This window comes from Cyprinus carpio, chromosome A9 (genome assembly GCF_018340385.1).
Source record: "Cyprinus carpio isolate SPL01 chromosome A9, ASM1834038v1, whole genome shotgun sequence".
Lineage (NCBI taxonomy): Eukaryota > Metazoa > Chordata > Actinopteri > Cypriniformes > Cyprinidae > Cyprinus > Cyprinus carpio.
Window position 1 is genome coordinate 27,936,650 of NC_056580.1, and position 15,472 is coordinate 27,952,121.

Below are 15,472 nucleotides of genomic sequence, written 5' to 3' on the forward strand. Positions count from 1 at the left end.
GGTCTTTATCCCTTTATTAACATTATGCAAAACAAAACGACAAACTAGGTTATATCGTTGTTATCGTGGGAAGAATAATTCTTATCGTGGGGAGAATTTTTACGGTAATTCGCAAACGATAAAATCTCACCCATTCCTTTTTAAAATAACTATTTCTTGAAAATCACTGCCCTATTATAGAGATCTCACCTCGGTTTTAAACACTTTATCATCTCAACTAATCTCAAAAATAATAGTTATCCATTTTAAGTAATTTAAACTGAAAACATTTGGTGTAGGATTTATTTTAAAACAATTTTATTCAGAAATTGCTAGTAAATTTCACAAATAATTACCAAAAAAACAACAAAAAAACCCACACACAATACATTAAACATTAAATTTTTAAATTGCAAGACTAGTAGTATTTTCTTGTAAAAACATCCTTTAATAATCTTTCTTTTATTTACAACTTTTTTTTTTACTTCATTAAAATGTTCTCATGCCTAAAATCACTTAAGCATCACAACACTGATCTAACAAAGACAAAAATTATTATGCATGTTCATTTTTTAAGAGAAAATAATAAAGACATTTGATATCAGGGCTCCAAACTGCGACTAAAACAGTCGCATTTGCGACCATAAATATTAATTTGCGAGTGACGTTTTTGCTGATGTCGCCACTGGCGACTACCCGCCGAAAGCTCCTCAGGATTTAACGCTAAAAAAGTTTTTCTCAGGCGGGAAGATTTGCTTCATTCTAGCAGCGCCCCGTCTGTGGTAAAACGAACTCGGGCCGAAGGTTAATACACACAACTACACCGAGTGTGGACCTGCCGCTTGTACATCAGCTTTCAACCGAGATCGGCCCATAGAGAGAAAAACCGTCTGTCAGCCAGAAGTGTTTTGTAGAGTCGGCGCGCGGCTCTGGCCCATTATCTTCTCACCGATACCGAGGGACTGAACCGACAGAGACGCATTTCAGCCAGAATCAGCCCGAGTGTTATTGCTATCTGGGGTATATATTTACATGTTATAACTTAAAAATTTGAATGTAATGCCTTTTTTCCTAATTGTTTTGCGATCAAATCTTTTGTTATGTTCACGGGGATTAAACTGAGACGATGCGCATCAAGTTTAGTGGAAAAAGAGAGAGTTTCAGACAGTCCTCATCTCTGCCGCACATCAGAGCTGACGCACACAGTCTGATAAACGCAGCTCCGCTGAGCAGCGAGAGAGAAATGACGGAGACGTGAGAAGGGAAAGTGCAGAAAATACAGCGTCTATTTCGTGCACAACTTGAACAAACTAGAACAGGTAAAGCTGTCAGCTGTGTGAATATTGGCGATATTGTTAACAATTCTCGTTTATAATAATTACTAATATGGCTTCTTCTAAACAAGATCTTGGTCTGTGTTCTTTTAATGCGTGAACTTCATTATTTGAAGTGCAACTGCCGTCCAGTAATCGCAAAAAGCTCTGTGCTTTCTAACTTTTTAATAAAAAGTACCAGCTTTAAAATGATTCCGAATTCATAACGAAATTCAAACAATAGTTTTGGCGCTCCTTAATGCGGCAGGCACGGTCGCTTTAGCGCCTCAGTTCAAGGGCAAGTGAACCCATTTAATCTTTCTCTTTACTAATATAGTACATAATGAACATGAATAAACATCAAAATGTAGGCTATTTTATAAGAGATCCTACATTACAACTTACTGTAATGTCTCGTGTAAAAGCTCATTCAGTGTTTCAAACTGCGGAAAACCTGTAAAGCTTGTAAACACTGCAATGTAATATACGTTTACCTCAGAATAACCATTCTGTGTCAATAAACTCATCAGTCAGCTAAAAAAAAAATAAAGGTGCTTAAAAGGTTCTTCACAGAACCATTTTTGGTTCCACAAAGAACCATTCAGTCAAAGGCTATTTAAAGAACCATTTCTTTCTTTATAATCTGGAGAACCATCTTTCTCCACAAAGAATCTTTTGTGAAACAGAAAGGTTCTTAAGATGTTAAAGGTTCTTTATGAAACCATTTAGACAAAAAAGGTTCTTCTATGTCATCGTGAAGCACCTTTATTTTTAAGAGTGTATGACAACATTTCCAGGATGCACTGAGGAGGAGCCCAAACTACACTCAGTGGCCAAGTGATGCTGTGTAATGAACAATTCTTTGTGACTGTAGATTTCAAGCTGGAAAAGACATTTAGTTCCCACTTTAAGTGAACCTTAGTTCCCAGGTCATCTACGAGATGGATTAAAATGCTGATAAAGTCAAGAAAAGATGAGACATAAACACATGACAGTATGATTGAAATGTTAAAATGTAAATAAATAAATAATAATAATCATAAAAAAAATAAAACACGTTTATTCTGTGGCACCTAAAAAAATTATTTGGCTCGTAAGTTTTTTTCTTATAGGAGCCAATGGCTCCTTACTCGATTTTTTTGTTTGGAGCCCTGGATATAGTGTATTTATTCATTATCGCACACACCCGAATTAGCCCGAATTTTAATATTAGTGCATCCCTATGGAAAACATCACACACTTCACTGTTTATTTATTTTATTTAATATTTATTAAATAATTACTATTTTGGAAGCACAGAGTAAAAAAAAGTCTTTCCCTGGGTTCTGCAATCATTTTTTTTTTTAAGTACATCTGTGATAAACTTGTTTCTAACTAGTCCAGAATAGTCAAAGATCTTGCTCCCATGTCACATTTCTACCCTACCTCAAAGAAAAACACTATACAGCTATACAACAGCAGGTTGAAGTGTTGACGGTAGCATCTGCAGAGCGCTGTGCAGGAAACGGACGTGGCATTGTTCCGCTGATCACCTCTGGCTTCTTCCACTCACACACTGAAGCGTCAGAGCGCAGATGAGTCCTCCAGACTCTCACAATTACAGCAGGTCAATCTCTAGCCGCCGCCAAGATCCACTTATTTACACACTTTTTCATTCTCTCGCTCTCCAAGCAACTCTTTTCAGTGAGCTATTCGACATGAATGATTCCTCAGAGTCCGGTGTCATGACAACCACAAAACCAACAGAGTCAGGCCTGCTTCTGTGACCGGGTCACCACTACTGAACTGTGAACTTTTAAATGCAGGTTTTATGAAGTATACATTAAACGGAACACAATACATAAATATGGTTTCTAAATGTAAATGTCTTGTATTAGAAACACTTCAAAGTTTCAAAAGAATTACAAATAGAACCTTTACATTTCAATTCACTTTACAAATAAGTTTAAGGCTTGAATATCTCTGCTCCTAAGCACTAGAAATTTAACTGTACCTTCTGATCATTCAGCAAAAAACAATTATTTATTAGTATTTTTGCCTTGTTTTCCAACGCAAAACTCTAAAGATTCTTAAATCAAGATACATTTACTCGAGAAGCAAAAAATTTTATCGAGAAGCAAGATTAACATCATTTTTCTTGCTGCATAATTTCAGAAAACAAGACACGCGAATGAAATGTTTAACCGGCAAGGCTTTAAAGCACATGCAAATAATGTACTTTTGTGATTGAGAAAGTGCAGTGCCTGTGAGTGTAACTCTACCGCTGAGTTAACATGTGATGTGAATGTATGTGGCGTTGTTCAGTATATTGAGATGGAGGAGCCAGAACTGCAACTGATGGAATGTGTGCTGTTGCATGATACATTGTATTTCTTCAATAGCAGATTGTGGAGACATTTTAATCATCCACGATCAAAAATCGTGAGTTCACACACCCCTAAGGTGAATTCAGACAGAGGGAAGAATACCTCACATTGAAACAGAAAATGAGCAAGAAAAAGACAATAGCAGCCAGAGCGGACTGTATCTCGGCTCTTTAGATGGCCATGAAGCATTCACAGTGACACGAAGAAAAAGAGCAACAAGGACATTTTTTAATATGAGTTTACTTCAGTCCATTAAACAGCTCTGGGAAACAGGGAAGAGAAGTTTTAGTAACCGGAAAATGGAAATATTCCACATATCTCCATCTATGCTATTAATATTGACTCTCAACAACAGGGCTGGGCAAAAAAAAATTTCTATTAATCTATTTTTTTAAATGACATCAATTTGATTCTCAAAAGCAGAGAATCGATCTTTTTTATTTCAGCAAACATTTAAAAGAAGATCTGATTAATGTGAATCTTTGGCAACCTGCCACAATAAAAGTTTAGTTTCACGTGAAGAAACTGTCAAAATATGACTATTTAGCAGTCTTAAGATGTAACAACAATGCTACTACTACTACTACTAATAAATATTAATAAATCTTTTTTAAAGGAATAATCACATTTGTTTTTTTTTGTTTTTTTAATTTTAGCAGTAAACCTGTTGTTCAGCACTTTGTTTGCCAAAAAATAAAAGGGTTTTTCATTTGATTAGAATAAATTAAATTGTTTTATGCCTTCATCTGATTACCAGAAAAATTAAGAAGAACATTTTATATGGCCCTATTATTGTTTAAAAAGGACCCTATACAAAAAAGGAAAAGGTGGCTCTTAATTTCTTTTTATAAATTCACCATTTTTAAAATGAAATTCAGTCCATTCATTATAAATAAAAATAAAAATTATATTAAAAAAAAAACTATATTCACATTTTTATTAAAAAAAAATAATTGAGAATCGAATCGAGACATCTGAATCGATACCCAGCCCAACTCAACAAGAGAGTTAAACCTGCAATGCTATCTTTCTTCATTTAGAAAAGGCCATATTCTGCGTTTTTAAGAATGCAATTAATAGTAATACTAGACAAATGCAAGATAAGTATAATTGTACAATAGGACGCACACTTAATAAAAAAAGAAGAAGAAGAAAAAAAAAACGTAAAAATCAAAATCAAATAACATTTTAATTAGAATTTTAAATAAAATTGTAAATAAAATAAAAGTAATATTTTTGCTCTGGAAATCAGTACGTTTACCTGTATCTGTAAGCACTTGAACTCAAACCAACCTTCTGTGGGAAGTCAAAGTTTCCCTTCCCATCCGACAGGAATGATCACAGGTCTAAACAGAGCACAGACAACTCAGGAACAGACGGATTTCAACACCCCGAGTTAAGTGACTCACTCGCCTCTTCAGGGCAGAAAATGAAGTCATGCTGACGCTGGTGAGTTCAGATTTGACTCAGGCAGAGTAACACAGCCTCCCCTGCACTAACATCCCTCTACTTATCTCCATACGAGAACAGAGTCAACTACAAACGTGTTAATTAGGCTCCAATGTTGTCCCAGAGGACAGACAGGACATACTTTAGGTTTAAGGCACCTGAGGGGCCACTATTTTTGGTTATCTTTTGAAGACAATAAACAGCATTGACAGTAAACACTTTGGAACATATCTCACATTTAAAAAAAAAAAAAAAAAAAGGTTTTGAAACCAGACTTTTTAATAATGGAAAATATTTTTCTTTTGCTATATTTCTTATTCTTTAATTGTCATCTGAACTTAAGCAAACAAAAAAAAGAAAAAAAAACGTTTTTACTTGTTAACTTAATTGCTGATTTAAACATCGGTAGCACAAACATCAATATAGCTCAGTTTTATTCATTTCTGTAAATTGATTTAATATTCTTATTTACTTCATCACTCGAAATTGTATTTAAAATAATATTGTTAAATATTTTTGTAAATTGTATACAGGTAAATACTCCCATAATATTCATCCAATGGTGATTGTAATTAAATGTATTAATCTAAATATTATTTCAGAGCAAATCCAAAAATATTTATCTATTTGATAGATATATCTAATAATCTATTGAATTTAGTCAGGCTTTCACTAATACAAAGTTGCAGCTGTTAATATGTCTGGATTCACTTTAAACCAGTCTTTCACATTTTATAATTAAACAAATCTGTGTGATACTGTGGAAATATATATGCATTGAGCTTACATCCTACTATTAAATATCTACAGTATCAGTGATCCTTTACAGTAATGATGTTTGATTTATAGGAACCTGTTCATATGAATGACCTGAAAAGTGTGAGAAAAATCAGATACTCTTCCCTAAACAAAGTTGAGACTTGTTTTCTCTGCCAATTTACAGTTGCACCTGAGGCTGTGGAAACTAAATCAACCAGACAAGACAGCATTCATACACTCCAACACACACACAGTCTAAAAAAACAGAGCGCTTCTTCCTTCCTTCACTCAGAGAACACTGGAACTCAATCCAGACGGACCTGCATTAATGCTTCATCATCAATATCAGCAGAAGAATCGAGGAAACATAGCTCTAGAAAGAAAATCAATCATCATGACTTCAGGCCTTCAAACGGATCAGCTACAGAGATGTAGGTTATTTTTATCTGACTGAAGTCAAATATTAACTTACCCTGTAGACAGTCTCCTGGCAATCTCTAACTTAAGCACAATAGATACAGCCCCTTACTTCAGAGCAAAAAAGGTATACGTTTCAATATTTTTCAGGGTATTGACAATTTATCACATGGAACTGGTGAAAATACAAAATCTATTTTATTTGGATGACTTTATACGTTTTGATGATGGTTACATAAAGATTATACAGCTCCACCTAAAATCTGCTTTCAATGATGGAAAGTTTAGCAAGAGTGTCATAAATGTGAGAATTCCCACACATGAGTCTGAAGTGTAAATGAGCGAATGTGCGGCAGGTAAACACATCACAGGTGATCAGCTATGACAGCATTCAGATAAGACTACGGGAACTTACTAGCAGGTCAAGAGCGGAGGGTAAACTGTGCAAACGGGAAGGCATTGAGAGACTCAAAAGCAGAGTAACTAATATCTGTGAATCTGAAATGAAGAATGAGGTTGCACATGATGCACTGTAAATCTTTTACATCTTGGCTGCGTGTCAAACATGACGTGAGGTTTCCTCGAAAAGCCCTCTAACGCAAAAATCATGGACATCTAAGCGCTTGTATCGAGTGAATTATAACAGATCTAAGCAAATGTGTTTTGACAGATGTTGAAAAACAGATGAGCTCTGAATAAACATGGCCAACATCTAAAACAAGAAAAACTGGCCTATTCACAACACTTGACTTCTGCGAGCTCGGTTTCATAGAACTTTCACATTTGGTAGTAAATCTACAAAGCAATTACAAAATTAAAACGTTTCACCATTACAAAGAATTCTGACTCAAACTTTTGTCGATTATGTTTAGAAAACTGAAATTGAAATATTGAATAAGCATGTCAAAAAAAAAAAGGCACGTCACTTTCCAACTTCAAATCTGTGCTTGCAGGGTGCAGAAAAAAAAATACTTTGCTCTTAAGATTAAATAATGCAATTCTGACAGAGACTGAATGAAAAAATGCAAGTAGTACAAGCAAATATATTTTACTTTTCCAGTATTAGATGAACATGATGGTGGAAACTTAATATATCAGTCAATTTGCTTCAAGAATTATGTTGGCTGAAAGATCCCTGAATTGGTCAGAGCACTATTCAGATCATCACCAATCAATGTGCCAAACATCATAACTTTCCTCTAAAACAGCTCTACAGGATGCCATAGACATCAACGTTAGAGGAAACAGAATAATACAAGAATGCCTACAAAAACAATAGAGGTTAGACATCACATTTGGCCCTTAAGGATGATGGAACAGTAAACCACGGTGGTGGAAATGGGAAGAACATCAACACAGTGGCAACAAGGGAAAAGGTCTCAGTCTCTGAGCCGTCATGGCAGTGCTCTACATTTCACAACCTGGTACAGTTTATTCAGCACATTCCCACACAGCGAGCTCACCGCATGTCCAAAAACGACGGCTTAACCAACACACACACAGTGCTGCGGTTCAATATTAGAATCTGAGACCTTGTTTGAGACCTAACTGGTTCAAAGGAGTCTGTAATTCTAAGAGTAATAGACCCTGGACTACACATTTGGAAAGTCTGGTCCCCAACGTAGCTGTGAGTCAAGAACTGCCCAATTAAACCGGATGAAGCTGTCTAAGTAACATGTGAAATGACCAACAAGTGGTTTAGCTGAAATGAACACCATAATAACTAGAGGTGTAATGATGCAGATCAAATGACTAAAATCAATTTATAGAAAGATGTACAAGAAGACTTCTTTGACTGTTCAAAAGATAAAAAGATGTCACGCTATCACTGAGCCTGGTTTCTCCCAAGGTTTTTTCTCCATTCTGTCACCGATGGAGTTTTGGTTCCTTGCCGCTGTCGCCTCTGGTTTGCTTAGTTGGGGACACTTCATTTACAGCGATATCGTTGACTTGATTGCAAATGATTAAACATATACTATTTAAACTGAACTGAGCTGCATGATGACATCACTGAATTCAACGATGAACTGCCTTTAACTGTCATTTTGCATTATTGACACACTGTTTTCCTAATTAATGTTGTTCAGTTGCTTTGACGCAATATTTTTTGTTTAAAGCGCTATATAAATAAAGATGACTTGACTTGACTGAGCTGTCAACAAATAAGTTTTAATGACTTTTAAAATTATTCAAAATATTTTTTAGATTTATTGTTCTGTATAAATGTATTTTTTCAACAACCGGACTACTTTTTTAGATTTAACCTTTAACGGTTTATCTTTTTTAGATAAACCAGATTTGCAAATTCTAGAGAGCACTTTATGTATTTATGTAACCATCATCTTTTTGACTTTTGTCATTGCTTTCATATCACTGCACAAGACAAAGATGAATTTTCATAAGACGATTGATGACCTCATGACATGATTTTTTTTCATTATTTATTTTTCTATATTATTTAATAAACTAAAAAGTTTTTTTTTCTTTTGTGGATGACAGCTGGGATACAAGACTGCGATTTTCAGACAGTTCAGTTAAATGTCTGCATTATATTTTGATTGCATTTGTGGGTTAATAAAAATGTAACAGGCAGACGATATTGTAGCATAGATATATCTATCATAGGACCTTCATATATTTTTTAAGACTTCTTAAGATATCAGCAAATATTGTACCGCTGGATAAGAGAATCAATATCAGATCATAAAGTGAAACAATCAAGTTACACTCCTAAATATAACAAAAAAAAAAGAAAGTCATAGAAGTCTTAAAATGCCAGAAAAATGTCAAAAAAAACAATTATTGATCATAATCTCTAACCAGACATAACTAAAATAAAACAAAGCAGAATAATATAGTTCTGTTTGTGGATGTCAAATTGACTTTCTTTAACCTTACCAATAACTCATAATCAGAAAGATATCGTCATTAGCAGATTTAGATAAACATAAACTGTGCTCAGAAATATGCCGCATTAAAGCACTTCGACCTCCCACAAAGCACTAGAATTAGTTTATTATTTCCAGACTGACAGCATCGGGGCGCCCCACTGAAACAGACACACAACACAGCTTTTGTTTTGGACGTAACACAACCCTCTCCCTGGCCACTAGCACAATGTTATTAAATGAGCATTTCCCTACAGGCCATCAGAGTCACCCCAGCACCATAAAAACGTTCCATCATGATCTACAGCCCCGACAACCAGTCGCTGATGCGGATGGAGCCAGTGAGGGCAATTAAGAAATCCCTCTTTGATTCCAGTTGGCACCGCAGCACCGTTAGCCCAGCGTGACAGAGAAAACTTCATTTAACTTAACATTTGTTTCAAGCTTCAAAGTGCATTTGTGCCTGGCAGCTTTACTTAACACTTTATTTACTTTACTTAAAGGCAATCAGAGATAGAAGGATGACTTTTGAACCTAAATCCCTACAGGTGTGTCATAATGTGAGTCACACAAACTCATTCAATGTACACTCCAGTGGATCCTATAGTGAACACATGGCTGTTTCAGCGAAGCAGATGTGTGAAACATAATGAACTTACTGTGAAGAAGACACAGGATCAAGACACTCAGGTCTAGAGGACTTTTCATGCCCTTCTGTATCTACGACATGTGTTTACATACGATACCAGCACCTGTTATTTGCCAGCTGGCTATGATCCAGGAGACAGTGTTCCCACACTTTTCGACTTTCCATGACTTTTAGTGATTTGTGATCACCAGATGAGAATCACTTTACAGAGATTGCATTCAACAAAGATAAGAGCTGAGCATAGTTCAGAAATTCCCATTACTTTTTTTATATTTTGCAAGTTTCAAATCACAATTTTAAAACATCCCGGTTTTCCATAACCGTGGGAAGTCTGTGCAGTCAATCCATGGTAAGCTTTCCTAAGGGTAGGAAAAGGAGTGTCCTCTGTCAACAGCACCTAACCAACCCACATGACTCAGCTCCACAGAGGAGAACAGGGCATTAAAACTCCATCTAAACACTGACGGTGAGGGATTTCTATCTCTCTGTGATCCTAGTTTAAGCCGCCATGAGTGGAGGGACATTTAAAAAAAAAAAAAAGTGAAAATATTACTATTACTAATCATGCAAATAAAAATCACACAATGCAACAAACTAAGTTTTGTTTTAGGTAACCGACCTAAAAAATAGTTGTCAGATTAATTATATGAAAAAGTGTTTTCTTTCTAAGCCAAAATGTGACCTGAACATGATTCACCTGTAACCATCTTTGAGTGGTGAGCGCTCTGTAAATAAAATGTACTTAAAAATGATAATAATACACTACCAGTCAAACATCTGACACACCTACTTATATTATTAGAGCAATTTAGAATAAAAAAAAGTGACCAAAACTATTAAATAACACAAATACAAGCCCTTTCACACTTCTTTAAGCATTTCCTCCATTACCTGATCTATATACAAAGTCATAATTCAGATGAGGAAAAAAAAAAGTTTGGGAATGTCTGCATTGCATGTAAATAAGACATATTAATACCTGGTTAAATAACCCACTGACCGATAATTTAAATAAAATATGAGAGTGTTTATCAGTAGCTGAGGCAACAGTGAAACACTGAGAAAACACTTCTTAAACCTGAAATGATTTTTGTAAATCCAGTGGTTAAATGCTGAGTTGCATCTTAATTTTCTGTTTAATTATTGCCACTTGACTAATGACTGGTCTTTGTGTGAAACTGAATGTTTACAAGTGCTAGGCTATTTTAGAAAGGAATGTTTAAAAGATGAAAAAGAGGAATTAGGGAGAATCACCTATTGTTATTGTGTGAATAATATTTTAAAATGTAATTTAATCTTATAAGGAATCTGATTACGTAATCCAGATTACATGTAATCGGTTACTACCCAGCTAATCAGAAATAGGGTTGCAAAAAGGTGGGAAATTTCCAGGAAATTTGGGAAATATTCCAGAAATTTTGTGAACTTTCCAGGGATTTTGAAAACTTCCCACCCCTTTGCAACCCTAATCCGAAATTACTGTCTTGCAAATAAATTTATTGCATTTATTTTCGTCTGCAAAACTACTTCCAAGTAGGTTTAGATCCAAGTGTGTGTTATTTTAGACACAAGTTTCTAAGAGAATGGAAACCAATGAATTCATTCGAGAGTCGGATTCAGTCAAACCGAAGCGGTGTGTATAATCAAAACTCACACACACTGTGTGGGAAAAGCACATTGTGAACTCATGATAAATGTGATGATGCTTCCCACTACAATCCATATATCCCACAGATTCATGTAACAACAGCCAGAATTCCCACTTCAGGAGGAGATGATCCCAGCAGGACACACCAGTCATCCAACTACATGTGCCACAGAGTTTCAGCCCACATTTAAACAGTTCTCAACACCCATCCACACGCCACACACCGCTGGTATCCCGGGATAGAGAAGCGGACAAGCCTCGCTACATTCCCGTTCAATCTGAGCGAGCAGGGATACAAACAGCGCGAAACAAAGTATCAAACTCCAGCCGACCTCGCGAGCCTTTGAAACGGATGTGGGAGCTCTTTCAACACTTTGTTAACATCCACCGCCGGGTACAGAAGATGTAAATGCTACATTACCTGGTTTATGTCATGAAGTATCCGTCTGGGAGAAGTTTTGAGGACGCCGCTTCTCTCTCACAGACAGTGCGGGTCGGGAGCGCGCACGGCTCCTCCGTCCCTCCGCGCGCGTGCACTGAGGTCATCACGAGGACGTCTACGCCAAAGTATGTTTACTATCAAGGGGGCTTCTCACAGCAAGTGAGGTGTCTTGATTTAGTGATGCTAGCAACGATTATGAAACCATTACTATAGCTTTGGAAGGCTTTTATCTTTCAAACACATTAAAATCCACAATTTCCCAAACTTTTTTGGTCATCTTTCACTTACTATATTTACTTGAATTACCCCTGAGACTTAAAAATAAATATTTTAATAATAAACTATCAACTTTGCATGTTCACGTTGTTGGTTATGGTCACATGACATGCAGGTAAACAAATAAAATATTTTTATTTTTATTTTTTTTGATTGCTTTTTAAATGGTTTATTTTAATATATCATGATTTAATTAATTATTAGCTTTTCGTTAAACCATGGAAGCCCAGTTGGGGAAACTTTTATTACGTAATGTAATGTTTAATGCACTTTATGCTGTTAATAACAATGAATGGAACAGATTTTCCTAATCTTTGAATTTTTATATCAATATGATACAAGATTATCTTATTTAAATCAATGTGATAAATGAGATAGGACCAAAGTAAACAAAAAGTAGTCTGTTTATATTACCTAAAATGTGTAATGTAATGGATTTTGATTTATGTCATGTACTGTAATTTGGAATCAGTAACAGATTATGATTTGTTAGTAATCTATCCAGCTCTTCTAAGTTAATAAATATGAAATTTTCTGTACACAAACTCTGATTACAAAAAATAATTGTACAGTGTACACCATGTGCCCATTATAATAATACTGTCATGTTATATGGGGTAAGTTGTCACAATGAGAACTTGCCATTAACAGACTATCATAAGCTTTTTAGCACATATTAAACAGAAAAGCAATATGAAGCACCAACATTTATGCATTTGTTTGGAGACCCCAGTGATTTATGTTTTAAAATAATAACAATAATTTTAAAGTTAACCTCTTATTTTATTTTTATTTTTTCAAATTCTTTTCACAGACCTAATCAAAACCCAGTAGGTTGATATTATTGAAGTTTTAATCATCACAAAGTAAGTAATGATGCACATGACTGGTATCTCTGAAACCTCGTAAATCTTACATTTACAGTTATCAAATATTTATTAATCAGTTCTCCTACTTTAAAGTGAAGGCAAGAGACTACAAGAATATGATAAAAAAAATGCTAATAATTTAAAACACAAGTTAGATATTGAAAGTTTTATTAAATGTTGTTTAAATATGTTAATTATGCAGAATCTAATTAAATATGCGCTAATTTGCATAAGGAAATCTGAGCATTGGGTAAAACCAGGTTCAAAATTCTTGTTTTATTTTGTTGACCTACTAGAGTTAAAGGTTTTTATTGTGTGTGTGTGTGTGTGTGTGTGTGTGTGTGTGTGTGTGTGTGTGTGTGTGTGTGTGTGTGTGTGTGTGTGTGTGTGTGTTGAAAAATACTGTCAACAGCCAGAAAAAGAAAATTCAATATGTTTTAGGAATAAAATGTTAAATATATATATACATATCAGTTGTCTATAAAAACCTTTAGAATATAGTAATACATTTTGGTTTATATAATGCTACTAAAGTAGAGTTTTCTGGCTCAATGCAGAAGAAGAAAATACTGAGAAAACAGCTTTAAAGATATGTATTGTAACTGAAAACTACAAACACACACTGATAAAGTGCAATAAAATAAACACTGTTTGGAAGTCCAGTCTGAAAGCAAAATACCCCAAAATCTCAAAATTGACCAGTGCATTAAAATGCAATGTTTTTGTCTGTGGTGTTTTGCTTTAAGTATGGATTTTGACTTATACAGCCTTGTGTTGATCATCTCTTTTCTTAAAAAAAGAACAACATTAAACCTTGTGTTTTGAAAAATGTTTAATCAGCCTGAAATGAACCCTGGAAGCAGAAGAAAGGCCGAGATTTACCACAGGAAAGATGCTTGTGTAGAGAATCCTATGACAAATCTAACTGCTGTTCCAGAGGTTCAGGCTGGCAGTGGATGTGATGAAGTCTTTAATGCAGTTTGACCTCTGATGTTCCAGTGCACAGGGTGAATGGATCCTGTGGGGATTCGCTCATGTGCTGAGTCTAAAATAGAGCCAGATCTCCACAGCAGATGTTTGTAATAATGAGAGGTTGTAATTACAATTTAAAGTGAACTGGATATGCTCTTAGCCCGAGTGTGTGTTAATATTAATGTATTTTTTAAAGAATTAACTCAATGCTGACACCATCTGGTACAGAGAGCTATTGCAAACATTGCTAAAATACAAAACCTGACTTTTTTACCTGCAAGTGACATCATTCTAATATGCTGATTTGCTGCTCAAGAAACAATCCTGATATTTATATCAATTGTGTACAATTTATTTTTTTCAGGATTCTTTGATGAACAGATAGAACAACATTTAGCTGAAATAGAATGCATTTGTGACTTTATTAATGTCTTTACTGTCATTTTTGATCAGTTTAATGCATCCTTTCTGAATAAAAGTATTCATTTCTTTCAAAAAAAAAAGAAAGAAAATTCTTACGGACTCAACAGCTTTCCATTTCAGATAAATGCTGTTCATGCATTTATCTGAAATGACATTGGACATCAACCTATTGTCAAGCAGTCATTAAGTCAGTTTCATTCAGTGTGTATGTGGTAATCCTACCAACAACAACACACACACACACACACACACACACACCTGTTGTGTGCACCCAGTGGCTCTGGTCCAGGTCTGGTGGCCGTGTCTGTGAATGTGAATTCGCTGCTGTGCTGCTCAACAGCTGCAGACTGAGATGATTTGTGATGTGGTTGAGTTCCCACATGAAGGCTTCTCCTAAAAAACGCTGCTTTTGTAATGCGTAACGGTAAAGAGGCACATATAAGAGTTCTGAAAGATGTCAAACACATGGTTAGATCACATTTAAGGGCCCGTGAAATCAAAATGAGAGTTTGTGGCTTTCAGTCCACGTCTTTTAGCTCTGAGATCTTTGTCGGCTATCAGGGAACGTTCTCGGAACGCTCTGGCAATGTTCTCACAACATTGTGAACAAAGAGTTACTTCCAGTAACTTTAATAGAACGTTTGTTATTTGTTACTTGCTATCTGGTCTTTAATGATGTTCTCAAAACATTACCACAAAAACATTATTATTATTTTTTCCTGAAACATTTAGTTATTATTTTTATTATTATTTAAATGTTACAACTTGTTTCAGAACGTTCAGAGAACATTCAAAACTAATGTTTCCATGATGACTGCAAAATTCTAAAATGGAATGTTCCCTTAATGTTCGCATTAACAAACATTTCTAAAACATTTAAACAAATGGACATTTATCCGAGTCCGACTCTCTAACCATTAGGCCACGACTGCCTAAGTGCTTAAGTGTCATAAAAACAATTGTTCAATGCATTCAAACATAGGCAACATTTATATTTCTCTACAAACTAATTTCAAGTATCT

At 35.1% G+C, this 15,472-nt stretch overlaps 1 protein-coding gene across 1 annotated transcript in view; it reads right to left on the reverse strand.

Moving 5' to 3' along the window:
• The window catches only part of LOC109048073 (protein TANC1-like), a 164,643-nt gene extending 152,613 nt beyond the window's left edge, over nt 1–12,030 (reverse strand). Inside the window, 1 exon segment of the mRNA XM_042764338.1 lies at nt 11,890–12,030. The gene's annotated coding sequence lies outside the window, so the exon portion shown is untranslated.
• Between the last annotated feature and the right edge of the window lie 3,442 nt (nt 12,031–15,472).